Here is a 17,214-nt window from a genome sequence, read left to right on the forward strand (position 1 = left end):
GGTACAAATCTGTTGTTCTGCCCCTGAACAAGGCAGTTAACCCACTGTTCATAGGCTGTCATTGAAAATAAGAATTTCTTCTTAACTGACTTGCCTAGTAAAATAAATATTTTAAAACACGTTTTATTTGTCCAAATATAGCCTATACCATTGCCAACCCCTGTGTAATAATTGATTCAGTTAAAAAATGGCAGGGCGCCTGGAATGAGCAATCATTGATGAAGTTAGCTGAACTGGTTTTCTGCTCTGAGGAGTGCTCATCTTTGCTCATGGAGCCACAAATGTGTCAACTAGGATCTGAGACTGCCACCTGCTGCTCAGCCTCTATGTGTAACACATCAGGAGCCCAGAGGACCCTCACTGCGTTTACAATGGCAGCCCAATTCTGATCTTATTTTCAATAATTGGTCTTTTGACCAATCAGATCAGATCTGAAAAATATCTGGTGTGAAAAGGGCTGATGTGATTAAAAGACCAATCAGTGGAAAAAATATCAGAATTGGGTAGCCTCTTTTCTCCCAATGCTTTGTTCTGGCTCATTTTGTCCAAAAAAACAAAGATTCTTGCAGTAGCCTATGTTTCAGATATTACTTGAAATATTTGGGGATTGCCTATCCTGTGAATACAATTATGAATTATTGTTTTGTCTTCCACTTGGGATCAATGGTGAAGATGCATAACAATGGAGAAATTCAGATATGATGCCATTGTTTCAGCATTATCTACAGAGTTTTTAAACTACAGCGCTGGACATGGTTCAATGCACCAATAAATCAGCAAAAGCTACTTTTTTGTTTTTTCTAATTGCTGCTGTCTTGAAACTAGAATTGTGATCAGGTATACTGTGCTAATGCCCATACAAAAAAAGAGTGACCATGAGTGTGACAAAACATGTATTTTTTACTGCTCTAATTAAGTTGGTAAACTGTTTATAATCGCAATAAGGCACCTCAGGGGTTTGTGGTATATGGCCAATACACCACGGCCAAGGGCTGTTTCCAGGCACTCTGTTGTGCTGTGTTTAAGAACAGCCCTTAGCCATGGTATGTATATTGGCCATATATCACACCCCCTCAGGCCTTATTGCTTAAATAGCCTATGTTGGGCAGTAGGCCTAATTTAATTGACATCATAAAGTAGACTATTGGGCACTTTGTTATCAACGTTTAACATTTAACCCTTTAGCCTATTATTAAATTAATGTACTTCAATTGATATCAAAAATAGCACCTTCACTCATATTATGTGTACCATGAAACTAGTGGCCTATGAAGTGCTGCAGCTAGCTCAAAGTTGGAAGAGCCCACCTGCCATCCCATTTCCAGAATATCATAAACGTCAAGACGCGCAGTGCGTGGGGATTCCTAGGATTACCCAGCGTACCCCGCGGGTAAAGATGGCGATAGATGAAGAGGGTAGGAGATCAACTTTGGCCGGGAACAACTATACCTGAATTTCGGTTTTATAGAGAATAAACCGTTAGTTATCGGTTGTGTAATTGCTTAATGGTTAGGCACTTATATCATTGTCATTATTGAGTCTAGTCTACGCAACGTGATCGAATAATTACAGCGCATGAGCTTCCTTCCTACCAAACTGCAGACAGCGTCCGTCCTAAGAAGAGCGGATAAAGTTTATTACGGATCTGACTCAGCCCTCTGACACTGATTTTTTAAATTTTATTATTTGGGGTAACTATAACAACAGACATTAAACAGGTAAGATTTAAGTTTAGCTGTCTATATTTATAATAATCTAAAGAAGCAAACGTTTGTAGATATGTTATTTGTGAACAAAATTCGATACAATACCTTTTGAAGTGGGCCACAGAACCGAATTCAATGGGGATGTACTTTCGTTATCGCGTGACCGGTCAATCATGAGACATCAAATCGATGGCTTATTTTAGATTATTTTTAGCTAAATTGTTAACATCGATATCGGAGATATTTTGCATTTGTTTTAACTGGCTAAGTCATTTGCATCGACTGTAAATCATTGAGTCGGACATTGCCGCAGGCTATGTCGTGTGAGTAAGTATCGACAGAGGTGCCCGTTTGTATTTAAAGCCTACTCAATGTTTTTATGACTTGATCTGACCGATAAATCCACCTTTGACTGATATTGATGGCACTGAGCTAGAGGTGGATTCATTACGTCTTGCATCAGAAAACGTTTACGGTGTAAGAAACCAAACGAAGGCAAACAGTAAACGGAACGAAATGGGGAGGGACCTACTTGAATTTGTCCAATAGAGACTCTCGTTTGCTTAGTAATGTAAACGATTGACGAAACGTTTTGCAACCGAATCTGCATAGTGAGTATGCCAGTATGCTGTCAATGCATCACTATCTCGATTGCTAAGGTAATATGGCATGAGATTTGCTAACTCTGATTCGTCCATATCGTTTGATCTAAGCACCTGTCATTTTCCACTTTCAAGAAAACCTCATGAAATTCGAGGTCGGGAGACAATTCCTTCTTTAAAAGTTGAAATCAAAACTTGATATGGGTAGTTGACTAGACACCCATTTTAATCCATAATGGCAAAATTGTTATACAATACTAAAAGCTTTTAATTTAAAATTGTATTTTTTTACTTGAATAATTAGTCAATTCATGCAGTGTATAATGTGTTTTCTTACAATGAACCAACCGTGACAATTGTTCAATGGTGTGACTGTTCCCAGGTTAGGTAGTGAAACTTTGAACTTAAGTAAATTAATGAAAAAAAAAGAATAATATTCCCTTCACCTACTCTTTTATTTGTAACAGAAATGTATTTAATGAAAGAATAGTCCCCCAGTCTATTCATGATATTTCCAAATAGTTCTGATTGCTTTTAGGGCCAACATTTAATCAATGTCCACTTAGTGTGACACAATTCTGTGATTAAACAACGAACTAGCATTTGGGCACCATTGTGCTGGGCAGGATTCTGCAATAAGGAAGTACAGACATGGCTGGTTCTTGAACAAATTTGTAAGCTCTACATCAGAAATATTTCTCAAAACATTGCACTTCTCTGCCATAAAAGGGGTCTGTTTCTTAGTCCTTTGATGTGATGCCTATATGGAAATAATTTGTATAATTAAAGTATAAAAAACAATGAAAACATGTTGTGGTGAAATGTTAGGCTTACTGTTAACAATAAGGCCCAAAATGGACCAACAGTCTGAGATTTCCAACGGAGTGAGAGCTCCCCCCTTACACGGAACCCAAACCGGCTGTGTGCGTGCGCCATTGTCCATACATTTATTTTGTCCACCTACACCAAACGTGATCACGACACTCAGGTTAAAATATCAAAACAAACTCTGAACCAATGACATTAATTTGGGGACAGGTCGAAAAGCATTAAAACTTTATGGCAATTTAGCTAGTTAGCATGCACTTGCTAGCTAATTTGTCCTATTTAGCTAGCTTGCTGTTGCTAGCTAATTTGTCCTGGGATATAAACATTGAGTTGTTATTTTACCTGAAATGCACAAGGTCCTCTACTCCTGACAATTAATCCACACATAAAACGGTCAACCGAATCGTTTCTAGTCATCTCTCCTTCCAGGCTTTTTCATCTTTGAACTAGCATGGTGATTAGCATCTAAACTTTCATAGCATTACTACACTGAGCAGCAACACAGTTCGTCTTTCAATCACCCACGTGGGTATAACCAATGAGATGGCACGTGGGTACCTGCTTCTATAAACCAATGAGATGGGAGAGGCAGGACTTGCAGCGCGGTCTGCGTCAGAAATAGAAAGGACTTCTATTTTAGCCCGTGGCAACGCAGATGCTCATTGACGCGCCTGAGCAGTGTGGGTGCAATAATTGAATAACACAGATTTCTAAATGTATTATGCAACACGCACGCGTCATGAGCGGTGTGGTCAGCCTGTTAGTGTGACATGAAGATGGTGTCACTCCAGGGGACTTAGCCCGTTAATAAACTTCTATAATGAACTTTTTAAACTTATTGTTCATGAAATAACACTTATTTGCATTAGACCTATTTGTATTATGTTGTAATTTTTATAATTATAAGTGAAATTTGATGTATTCATTCTCCCACGCCTGGATTCTCACTCTCAGCAGGTGAACATTGTTTCAGCGTCCTCTGGGTCTGTCTCTGCCGTCTGGGGAGGGTCTAGTTATTTTACCTGGCCGTAGTGATAGTGCAGACAGATATTGGGGTCTGGCTGTAGTACTTCCATTCCTGGTTCTCACTCTCTGTATTAGGACACACCGAGAGGATGGTCTATCAGTCTCACTCCTGACCAATTGGCATATGTGATCCATCCTGGAAGGGCCCTCATCAACTGTGCCTCTTTTAGAGACTGTTCCCTCATGCTCTACCTGGTTGATCCTGACATATTCTTTTCACAAAAAAAGATGAATACATGCAAGTCTAAGTACACATGGTCGGTACAGGGAATCTGTGAATGGCTCATTAAATCAGTTATGGTTCCACTGATCACTCCAATGTTACTTGCAACTGTGGCAGTTCTAGTGCTAAGACGTGCCAACAAGTGCTGACCTTCGGGGACATGCGCACCCGCTTTTGGTAATCCTTCGCTGCACTGGCGTGTCATTCGAATGTCTGCCCTATCAACTTTTGATGGTTGTTTCTGTGCCTACCATGGTGACCAGGGCTAACTGGGAATCAGGGTTCGATTCCGGAGAGGCTGCCTGAGAAACGGCTACCACATCCAAGGAAGGCAGTAGGCATGCAAACGATCCACTCCCGACTCGGGGAGGTAGTGACGAAAAATAACAATACAGGATTCTTTTGAGTCCCTGTAATTGGAATGAGGACACTTCAAATCGTATTACTGATGTTTTAAAAAGCATTCTACAGTGGTCAGTAACTTCTGAAATTGTCATTGTTTTAGCCAATGGTGGAGACGGTATCCAACAGCCCTTGATCATTGACTCTCAGTTCCATTACATTACACAAGAGTCAATAACAATAATAATTTAAAACATGTTTTAAATTGATACACCTTGTTAGGACTAGTGTTCCCCCTTGGCCATATCTCCATGTTACAGCGCCTGTTTACGGAAGACCAGATGCGACCACCTGTGCTAATTAGCTATCTAGCATGCTCCGAACACCTGTCCGAGTCTGTAATACCAACATGTTTTAAGCAGACCACTAGTGCCTGTGCCCAAGATCACTAAGGTAACCTGCCTAAATGACTACTGACCTGTAGCACTCACGTCTGGAGCCATGAAGTGCTTTGAAAGGCTGGTCATGGCTCACATCAACACCATTTTCCCAGAAACCCGAGACCCACTCCAATTTGTATACCGCCCTAACAGATCCACAGATGATGGAATCTCTATTACACTCCACACTGCCCTTTCCCACCTGGACAAAAGGAACACCTATGTGAGAGTGCTATTCATTGACTACAGCTCAGTGTTCAATACCAGTGTGCCCTCAAAGCTCATCAATAAGCTAAGGACCCTGGGACTAAACGCCTCCCTCTGCAACTGGATCCTGGACTTCCTGACGGGCAGCTCCCAGGTGGTACGGGTAGGTAACAACACATCTGCCACGCTGATCCTCAACACTGGAGCTCACCAGGGTGCGTGCTCAGTCCCCTCCTGTACTCCCTGTTCACTCATGACTGCACGGCCAGGCACGACTCCAACACCATCATTCAATTTGCCGATGACAACAGTGGCAGGCCTGATCAACGACGTGACAGCCTATAGGGAGGAGGTCAGAGATCTGGCTGTGTGGTGCCAGGACAACACCTCTCCCTCAACGTGCTCAAGACAAAGGAGATGATTGCGGACTACAGGAAAAAGAGGACCGAGCACGCCCCCATTCTCATTGACGGGGCTGCAGTGGAGCAGGTTGAGAGCTTCAAGTTCCTTGGTGTCCACATCACTAACAAATTAATATGGTCCAAGCACACCAAGACAGTTGTGAAAAGGGCACGACAAAACCTATCCCCCTCAGGAGGCTTTATCCAACGTAAGCCTGGTAATTAATTAGGCTTTCACTGTAGCCCCAGTTTTTCACTGTGTTCTTATGTCAACTTGAAATGAACTATTTAAGTGCTTTTTGTATTTTTCCTTATAAAATATTTGCGTGGTACGTTTATTCCATCATGCTTGTCTCTGTAGGGAGAGCAGTAGTTTAGCTCTAGCAGAAGTCTAGTGGTGCTTTTCCATTGAGACTTACCCACACACCAGTTTTATGTTTTATGAGAAGACTACTAGTGGTCAATGTATTTGTTGGCCAATCATTCATCAGAAATATAGTGTAGTGAAACTTCCACGCAGTCAAATGTGTTCCCTGCTAATGGTTTGTAGCCACACGGTCTTTGTCCTTCTTGTGTTTCTTGACTTGTGGGGTACAAATGTGTCTTTTGTAGAGAACGTTACTTGAATTGTGGTCTAACCAGAATGCCATTGTCTGTATAGCAAAACATCTCTGGTCATAATGAGAGTGACATTTCCCTGGAATTGATGCTTGGGAAAAGACAAACCCAGCCTCCCCCACTACACTGATAACATTTAGTTTACTGAAGCTGTTATAACATGGATGGGATGCACACCAATGTTTTCACGGCTCCACCTGTACCCGAGACCCGATCCAGAATTCTAATTAATATCACGGGTCTAGGTTGGATCTGATATGATTGTCTCGGATATGTGTATATTTTCACTGACTTATCCGGAAAGGGCCTGTACAGACCCGAACGCTGCTGTAGAGAGCGAGAGAAATTGCATAATTTATGCTGCTGCTCTTGCTTTTCACGAGAGTGTAGCTTGTTGTTGGCCAATCGTGAGTCATAAAAGCGGCAATAGGCTACAGTCAGAGCCTTGCTCTGTGTGTGGCAAAAAATAGATACTTAGTCAATGTAAAATTGAATTAAAATGACGGAACTAAAAGAACCAACCGGTAGGGTGCTACCTAGTATTATGAAGAGTTATATGTAGGATTAGAAAGCGCTTGCACTGCAGCCTCAGTCTAGCTAGCTAACATTAGATAAATTAACTAGCAGTCAAGACTGGTACTACAATCATATTTGATGATAAATAACCCAGCTATGGCAGCTATTAATCTACAGTAACGTGAGTCTTGGTTGGTTGCTCTCTCTTGCTGCCTCCCTGTGTCACTGGCTCAAAGTACGGCTCCTCCTTGCCTGCTAGAGCGGACCTTCTCTCCGGCTTTATCAGTTCTGGTTAACTTCTTTGGGGTAGGGGGCAGTATTGGGTAGCTTGGTTGAAAAACATGCCCAAATTAAGCTGCTTGCAACTCAGCCGTAAAAGCTAGAATATGCATATAATAAGTACATTTGGATAGAAAACACTCTGAAGTTTCTAAAACTGTTTGAATGATGTCTGTGAGTATACTAGAACCCATATGGCAGGAAAAAACCTGAGAAAAAATCCAGCCAGGAAGCGGGAAATCTGAGGTTTTTAGTTTTTCAACTCGGCCCCCATTGAAGATACCGTGGGTTATTAGTTATGTTTCACTTCCCAAGGCTTCCACTAGATGTCAACAGTATTTAGAACCTGTTTTGAGGATTCTACTCTAAAGGAGGGGCTCATAAGAGTGCTTTGAGTGAGTGGTCTGGCAGAGTGCCACAGCCTCGGTCTGGCGCGCTCACGTGAAAGGTAGCTACGTTCCACTTCATTTGTACAGACAAAGGAATTGTCCGGTTGGAACATGAATGAAGTTTTATGTTAAACATCCTAAAGATTGATTCCATATTTAGTTTGGCATGTTTCTACGGGCTGTAACGGACCTTTTTGAACTTTTCGTCCGACGTTCAGCGCGACCTGAATGCGCTTTTGGATTTGTTTACCAAAGGTCAAATTTTGGGGACCAGTGAAGACCTATAATGCACACTCCATGTGGTGTGCTGACTGAAGTAGCTGAGAGCGTGTGATTTCAGCTGGATAACTAGGCTAAGGCAATCTGCATTTTATTAAAGGAGTAGTTCACACAAATTACAAAATTATTCGCTGGTTTACTTACCCTATGTCCCTGGCACTGTTTCCAAATGCAAATGTTTTAGCGTTTGTGGCACAAATCCCATTCATCATGGTACTGATATTAGCATTTTTTTGTGCATCTTGTCCAAATCATCTGAAAGTATCTCATTGATTCTGAATCTGTCATTTATAGATAATTTGAACATGATGCACGAAAATGCTAATATCGGTACCATGACTTGAATGGGATTTGTGCCACAAATGCTCAAACGTAAGCATTTAGAGACTGTGCCAGGGAAACTAAACTAAAGCAGGGATTCCTGTCATACCAATATGTCATTTTGTAATTTGGGTAAAATATCCCCTTAAATGTTGAACGGGATTTCATTTTTTGAGAAGTGCGAGCAGAGAGGAGAAAAAGAAAAAAAAGTGGACCTTGTTAAAATATTACAGCAAACTTGTATGGCCTAACAACTGCAGTGTGGACAGCAAGCACTCTAATGTTCTGTCTGCTCCAGGGAAGGGAGGGGCACCTCTACTACACTGGTTCAGCAGCCGAAAGAGCTAGGCCTATCCGCACCGCTCGTTGTCTCCCCTGAGGGGGAGCCTCTGCCACCAGTCCCAGAAAGTTCTCCTCACTCTGGGGCCCACGTGGTAGGCACACACTCATGAGGTTTGTGGGTGTAGTGGTGGATTGATGAGCTTGGCATGGTAGTTTAGAGAGGGATAAATCCAGCTTCGAGAGAAAGGAGTTTTATTTTATTTTTTTTAATCAGGATGAGTGTGGTTTGGTAATATAGAGCTCTTTGGGTTTTGTCAATTAGAAAAGAGACGTTAGGATTTGTGGCAAGATTACACTTTTGAGTATTGGCTGCTGATGGATCAGAGAGTGAGATTGAATAGAGATGTTGGAGCTTGTAAAAAATAAAATGGTTCACCAATATGTGGAAATTAAATCTTTGTTGCACTTGTATGTTAGTAAGGAGAGCTGTGCCGGGAGCCTGTGCTCTTCACCATGATGCCACCTCAACTTTTTTTTTTTTTTATTATTGAAGAAAATTTGTTGCAAAAAAAACCACGTCTGTGGGGGCTGGCTTTGCAATAAACCTGACACTCACCATCATGGGTTGGAACTGGTAATAAAACTTGACTGATTTGTAGCTGAGATATTAATCATCCTCTGGACACAGCGGAACCGGAATGTCTGGGGCAGTGGATTTGAGCTGAATCCGAGCCAGCCCGGCTACTGCGTGACTGTTCATTATCCCTGCTGCTGAGTATCCAGAAAGCTGCTGCTAGTGCTTGGAAGTGACGTGAACACAGGACAGTCCATACCATTTACCAGGGAGCTCAGCAGACAATGGTTGATCTGTTTGTGTGTGGAGGGGGAAGATCCAGGGGGCTGGTGAAAGGGGAGCTGATCTCTGAAACCCGTAGCCGTGTGGTGCGAGCTGTCCTTCAGTGCCCCCGTTTTGGTGGAATGCACTTCAGAAAGCAGCACCATGCGGTTCTTATGCAAATGTACCCTTCAGCCACATGCTCCCATTGCCATCCTGTCAGGACTCTCTTTCTGTTTGTTTAGTTGGCCGTTTCCAATTATCTGTGACCCGCCACATACTTTCCGTTTGGTCTCAGACAGAGGTGGATAAAAACAACCTGCACTATAGTGTTTGTTTGCCGGCAGTTCAAGACAAATCGTCTCTCTAAATGATTGAGTAGAACAAAAGGTGAGGATTTAGAATTTAAAAAAGATTTTATTTGCCCCCAAAAATATTTTGAAGTGGGTTTTGAATTGTGACAAGTTGGAGTACATTTTGGATTCCTCCAAAGCTTATTTTAGACGGCCAAACACCTAGCGTATAGACTATCTCTTACTTAACCAGCCATTTAGTTTTCTCCATGCTCTTTATTATTTTATCTGTTAGCTCCCTCCCTACCTCGTTCACATCTTAAATGCTTCTCAGCGATTAGTGGAAGTTAATGAAGTTACTTGTTTCCTCATTATAACCTGTTCAGATGTCTAAGTGAAAGGTCATTGCTTCAGAGAAGAGGCGGTGGACTGTTACGTGCACACTCCATCTCTCTTAAAAAGTCATCTAACCTAATTAGTATCATTCAACATAAGTACATTCAGAGTGTTAATTGTTTAAAATGTTTTTGAAATGGGGATGAATGGCACTGAGTGACAGTGAATTGATTAGGGTACATTTGAGGCATTATTGAAACCAATCATCTTGACATGTCAGGTGCATGCTTGGTAGGTCACACAACAATTCAGTTGATCTTTGGCTACCACTGAGCTTTTAATAAGCATATATACATATATATTTTTTGAGGGTTTTATAACTCTGTTAACTCAAAGTAAAACAATTGAGGCCATAGTCTTTTTAGTTGATTTCTCCTCACTAGTGTTGCCAATGGATATATTTACTGGTAAGAATAACTGATCTCGGCTACACACCCATCCCTCAAGACGACAAACACTTTGAAAGTAACCTTGGGAGAAGTCGCACAGTCCCCTTTGTGTCCTCCAACACAAACACCCACTTTCTCTCTTAATCTTATGGTTCCCGGTATATCCAGTTTGTTTTCCAATTGAATGATTTATCTAGGTGTTTTGCACATTTTGTGAGTATTTAAAATGAATTGTTGCTCGTGACAGCCTGCTGCGGTATTTTTTACAATGGCTTACAACCACAACCTTTCAAAACGCCTCTCCCCTCCCTCCATACCCACTCCATCAAACCTTCCTTTCCTCACTTATTCCTGTTTCTTACTTTCCCTTGTTAGACCTGGCTGGCTGTCTCAGTCAGTCAGAGGCTGGGAAACCGTACAAAGTCTTGCAGGCCTTAGCTAGCTAGGCTAAAGACGTTGCGTGCATCCTATCCAAAGAGTTCGGAACAGTTTGCATATATTTTGTTCATATTGGTCTTCACCAAGGATTTTTTTGGGCTGTTCGTGCATGCAATTTTCTTTTTTGAGGCAAAACCCTTCGACGGTGATTGGTCAACAGTAGGGATTCTTCAATTAAGTGTTTGTCGTTCAACGAGTGGTGACTCGTTTTCATGCGAATTACGTCAATTAATTACAGATTACTTGTTGTCTTAGTCAGAATGAATCTAAGGGTATACTGGCTACGGCTTCTCAAGAGGGACAAAACGGTACTCTTGCTGCTTTTTTTCTCGTTTTTCAAGGGAAGGTCTTTTAAGGGACGTTCACTTCGCCTAGCTGAGCAAACCGAACCTTGTGTGTAGACGCCAAACAGAGCTATCTCTCTGTTCCTGCCTCCCACTGCTACCAGCTCTGCTGGCTGGGGCTTAACTCCCTGCACCCTGGGATTGTCCAGGTGTGACTGCCTGTGTGGCCAGCTGCTACTGGAGTAGTGGCGGCAACACCGGGATGAGGAGCGTAGCCTCATTACAGAGCTTCTGACTGGCCTGGCTCATTAGGCTATAGGCCTCTCTGGCCTGCACGACAGGCCTCTCATTCTGGCTGCCACTAGACCTACTTCTTTGCCTACATCCTCCACTGCTTATCATTCACCCCTTATCATGGGCTGTAGTGGAAGGGAAAATTGCTATCTTTATTCAGGAAGAAGAAATACTGTCTAACGCCTTAATTTGAATGGTATTCTTTTTTTTTACTAACTTTTGGCATTAGGGATTCTCGTGTAATTTGGTCAGATGCTTATTTTCTAGTGGATCTGGCGTTGTCCTTTATAGCTGAGGATCATCTGCAGTCACACTCGTCATGACAGTCCTCCGAGCTCATGCCAGGACATTCTTGACTCCTTTCCCAGGCGCTCTCACTCTCGCCCTGTCTCTTCCTCTTTTCACTCATTTTCACCACCTCCTCCCACGCTGTCGTTCTTGCGTCAGCGCCATTGGCTGTCCTTGCCTGTGATTTCCCAGCAAACCTTTGGACACACTGTTCCAGATATGGTGAACAGGGCCCTACTATTGTGCCGTGTTTTTGGCATCATGGGCTGATAGTGTTCTAACCTCTGACATCCAGGCAAACAAGTGGTCACAGTATTTCTTCTTAAAACAGTCCCCATTTCAAGCTCTCCTCTGAAGGTTGAGTCTATTTCTGCCATTTATTCAGTCATACACTGTATACACTCATTACACATCCCTTTGTGGAATGTGTCCTGTGAATGAGTTGGATACTGATGAAAAATGTAATCCTGGTCTGAGCCTGGCTCTATTACTACCTATAAGCGACTCGTAAAATAAATGATGAAGCAAAACCCATCTAACCAGTCGTGCTTTGGCTGAATATAAAAATAAGACCGTTGCTTGGTTTGGAAAGAAGTGTTACTGAACAATGGCCAAAGCACGCAGCATATCTGCATTTCTAATGTCACTGTTTTTTGTCTTATGATATTTGAAGATTTCAGGAGCGCTCCCAAGGTTGCGCCAGGCTCCAGTGATTCCAGTGATTTGCGCTGATTGCACATTTCTCAGCACCGCTGCATGCCCAGTGACTCACTAGGGCTGGAACAGCCACATCAGCATTGTACTGACCTCTGGATCCATTGCATTAAAGCAGAGGTCAGTCCTTCTAAAAGAAACTTAAAGTGATTACTGTTTTCTCTCACTAGTGTATGCAATGGTACACTGACGTGTGTGTGTGTGTGCGCACACACACACACTTCAGAGAATGTCCCTGTTTCCATAGTGAATATACTTCCTCTTCTGTTTCATTCAGTCACCTGCAGCAGTTGTTGGCCTTACAGAGAGTGAATGAGAATTGACACTCCCTAGGGACAGTGCAGTCTTGAATCCTGCCAGGCACTGTGTTCTCCGCTAGTATTATTCAGACAAGCAGGACACACATCCTCACAGCTGCTACCACTAAATGGCTGAATCATTTATAGCTCAATATTTTATGAATATGATTGGCCAGGTCCACCTTTTGTTTTCCCTGCTACACACGTGGTTTTAATGATTTCCAGCTCCCTAGAGTGTGTGGGAGCACTTTGTGTGTGCAAACTGTCATTTTATTATCTATAGAGGGAGAGCTGGCCAACATGAACTTTTAATGGGAGACTCCGCATGTTTTTTGTTGTTGTTTTTGAGTCTCTTCGTAATGAGAAAGAATAGCGAAATAAGAGGATGCTATTTTTATCAGCCTTTTTAGGCCAGTTGGCAGCTATTACCCTTTATGATTTAACCAGAATGTTATACTGTTCAGTGTTTACTCCCTTGCTTTTTATTGCCTAGTTACGTACGTGTGTGTGACTTGTCTTGTTGAAACGGTGCCTTGTGACAGGCAAAGCATTGGGTTTAACTCCGGGTTAGAAAAATAAAAAGGAAAATCAACTGCAAAGCAATAAAAGCAACAGCCTTTAGTGCTTTGCTCTAGATTAGAATTGTCTGTGTCCAATTTTCTTGGTGGCCTCCAAGTGGCTTTCAGACCCCTACTTCCTATATGAAGTGGCGGTAAAGCCATTATGCCTCCTGGGGGTTTGCCTATGATATTGGACTACTAATAAAAGGAGCTCGGTCTTGTACTGCACGGGCGACTTTGTATGGGGAGTCTGGACTGGCATGTCTCAACAGAGCCGCGTTCCAATGGCATCATGGGATAGTTTCAGCTAGAGGGAGGGAGACTGCCAGTAGCTGTCTCTTGTCTGTTCTTCCAGTCTTTTGTCCCCTGCAGTGGCTGTGAATTAGTCCCGTCTCCTGACTGATTCCAGGACAGAGGTTGGAAGTGTCTCTTGTATTGTGGAATAATTTTTGACGTTTATTTGGAAGAGCAGACCCTCTGCCGTTTTTGAGTTCATCCATTAACTTCTTTGGTTCGTCTCCTCCTAAGATGCACCAGAGGCACAGATGAATCCCAGGTCTTGTCAAAACGTATGAAACCCCATTTGAATCGGCGTTGAATGGTACAGGGTGTTTTTTATTTTGAAAAACATTTGCATGCACATTCCATTCCCTGATGATAATATTAATAACCCTATGAAAGAGCTGTTTATAGGCCTATGTACCTAAACAAACAAACATGTGGGTTTGCACCAGCAGGGGTTTGGCAGGCACAGCAAGCTGTCTGACAATGTTGTATTTTAGTGTGTATTTTGTACTCTACAGTGTGTCAAAGTAAACAATGCCTATTCTGGTCTCCGCCCCCAGTATTCATCCCCCTACGATCTTTTCCCCTCAATCTATTCTATTCCATTTTCCCACATGCCCAAAAGGTAGTCTACGCCTAATCATTTTGTCAGAGTATTCCCCCATTTTACAGTAACATTTGAGTAATCTAGCAGACACTCTTATCCAGAGTGACTTACAGGAGCAATTAGGGTTAAGTCCCTTGCTCAAGGGCACATGGACAGATTTTTCACCTAGTCGGTGCTGGGATTCGAACTAGGGCTTGGCGATATGGCCTAAAAATCATATCACGTTATCAAATTGCCTTTGCATTATTAAAAGGTTAATAGACTGCATTTGAAACAGTTGGGACAAATCGAATAAATTCAGGACTTGTAAAATTATACTGCTCCCAAGTGGCACAGCGGTCAAAGGCACTGCATCTCAGTGCAAGAGGCGTCACTACAGTACCTGGTTCAAATCCAGGCAGTATCACAAGTCCCATAGGGCGGCGCACAATTGGCCCTGCGTCGTCCGGGTTTGTCCCGGGGTAGGCCGTCATTGTAAATAAGAATTTGTTCTTAACTGATTTGCCTAGTTAAATAAAAGTTACACACAGTAGCCAGCTAATCTCCATATACTGAACAAAAATATGAACGCAACATGCAACGATTTCAAAGATTTTATTCAGTTTACGGTTTATATAAGGAAATATTAATATTTAAATCAATTCATTAAACTCATCTATGGATTTCACTTGACTGGGAATACAGATATGCATCTGTTGGTCACACACACTTAAAAATAAAAAAAAAAGAGAAGAAAAGAGGGACATGGATCAGAACCAGTGAGTAGACCTCCATTTGTCTCATGCAGTGCGACACATCTCCTCATAGAGTTGATCTGGCTGTTGATTGTGGAATGTTGTCCCACTCCTCTTCAATGGCTGTGCAAAGTTGCTGGATATTGGCGGGAAGTGGAATACGCTGTTGTACACGTGATGGCGGCGGATAAATGGCATGACAATGGTCCTCAGGACCTCGTCACGGTATCTGTGCATTGTCATCAATAAAATACAATTGTGTTCGTTGTCCGTAGCTAATGCCTGCCCATACCACTGCCACCATGGGGTACTCCGTTCACAACGTTTTCATCCACAAACCGCCATATACATGGTCTACGGTTGTGAGGCTGGTTGGACGTACTGCCAAATTCTATGAAATGACGGAGGCGGCTTATGGTAGAGAAATTAACATTCAGCATGCATGATCCTTCAACTTCAGACATCTGTGGAATTGTGTAGTGTGGCAAAACTGAGTGGCCTTTTATTGTCCCCAGCACAAGGTGTACCTGTGTAATGATCATGCTTTTAAATCAGCTTTTTTTTTTTTTTTTGAATTTACCCCCTTTTTCTCCCCAATTTCTTGGTATCCAATTGTTAGTAGCTTCTATCTTGTCTCATCGCTACAACTCCCGTGAAAGTCATGTGTCCTCCGATAGACAACCCAACCAAGCCGCACTGCTTCTTAACACAGCGCGCATCCAACCCGGAAGCCAGCCGCACCAATGTGTCGGAGGAAACACAGTGCACCTGGCAACCTTGGTTAGTGTGCACTGCGCCCAGCCGGCCACAGGAGTCGCTGGTGCGCGATGAGACAAGGATATCCCTACCGGCCAGGCCCTCCCTAACCCGGACGATGCTAGGCCAATTGTGCGTCGCCCCACGGACCTCCCGGTTACGACAGAGCCTGGGCGCGAACCCAGAGTCTCTGGTGGCACAGCTGGCGCTGCAGTACAGCGCCCTTCACCACTGCGCCACCCGGGAGGCGGGATGTAAACAAATGTGTTCACAAAATCTGAGAGAAATAATAACAATAATAATACCCTTTTTGTGCGTATGGAACATTTCTGGAGTCTTTTATTTCAGCTCATGAAACATGGGACCAACACTTTACATGTTGCATTTTTATGTTTTTGCTCAGTGTATTTAAAGTCTAGCCAATTTGGATCTATTTGCTTGCTAACAAGGTAGAACAGTTGAACTGTTATGAACACACCCACATGTCTGTCTCCAACTGTTTGAACAACAGCCTGTTCACTTTGTTTAGATGTTGAAATCAAGTGGCCTACCTGGATAAGATGCTTATTTCTCAGAATGAGAATGAGTTGCCAGTTCTTTATATAGATGCGTATTTTTATGATCATTGCACATTTATAAAACACTGATTAGACGCCTAGCACGTAAGTATGGCTGAAATACTGCTGGCGCAAAGCCGCATGTGACAAACTGAGCATTAATTTTTCCACAAAAATGTTAATTGATTCTCTCGTCTTAGCAAGATCTGCTCTGTTCTAAGTTTTGGGAGTTGAGATATAAAAAGGGTATTGTTACAAAGGTTCAGTTCTCCTCTATTACGGTCAAATAATGTTTGGGTGTCCATATGACTGATGTTGGACCAAACTTTAAATGCAAAAAGTGAGTTGGAACGGCTTGTCAGAGAGGAAGAAGATTTTTCGTTGATGTGAGGGGTAGGGGCTTGGTGTCTTTGCAAGTTGGGCGGTGCACATGAGACCAAAAAGACAAACGCTCATAAAAACGATACAGGCATTTGGAACATTTGCGCTAAAACATTATCTCTATATCGCCCAGCCCTAATTCGAACCAGCGAGCTTTCGGTTACTGGCCCAACGCTCTTAACCGCTAGGCTACCTGCTCCCATTCCCCATGTTCTCATTTGTCCCATTTAGTAGGTGTAGTTTTTTTGTTGGCCCTGGTTGGTAGGCCTATTTGAATATGGCAGGGGTGTGGTCTGCCGTTGATTTCTTCCTCTAAGGAAATTGGGTGACTCATCTGTCTCTCTCCTCATGCACTGAGCCATAGCCTAAATGTTAGACTGACTAATGTTTCTCCTCCTTTTGATTCTATCCTTTAAAAAACACTTTTCAACCAGTCTTTCAGCTCATCGCTTTCTTTTATCGTGTCTCTCCTTCTTTGTTCTCTAACTTGATCTTTTTTAGCCGCTTTTCATCTGAATCCAAATGTCTCGTTTCCAAAGTATGAGTGTCTCTTTTAGACTCCATCACAAGCTGTTGTAACATCTGTTGAATGTCTTGAGGAGAAATATACCCTCCTTGCTCAGAGCAGACACTGACATTTCTCCT

General features: G+C 42.6%; 1 protein-coding gene across 4 annotated transcripts in view; it reads left to right on the forward strand.

Moving 5' to 3' along the window:
• The first annotated feature begins 1,363 nt into the window (after positions 1-1,363).
• tjap1 (tight junction associated protein 1 (peripheral)) overlaps positions 1,364-17,214 on the forward strand; it is a 78,018-nt gene continuing 62,167 nt past the window's right edge. For 3 of the 4 annotated variants that reach the window (XM_065023256.1, XM_029669683.2, XM_029669685.2), the window contains exon 1: positions 1,364-1,718. The gene's annotated coding sequence lies outside the window, so the exon portion shown is untranslated. Of the gene's footprint in view, positions 1,719-12,349; positions 12,511-17,214 lie in introns of all 4 variants that reach the window. The other variant, XM_029669684.2, reaches the window with a different exon arrangement.

Source organism: Oncorhynchus nerka, linkage group LG10, assembly GCF_034236695.1.
Source record: "Oncorhynchus nerka isolate Pitt River linkage group LG10, Oner_Uvic_2.0, whole genome shotgun sequence".
Taxonomy (NCBI): Eukaryota; Metazoa; Chordata; class Actinopteri; order Salmoniformes; family Salmonidae; genus Oncorhynchus; species Oncorhynchus nerka.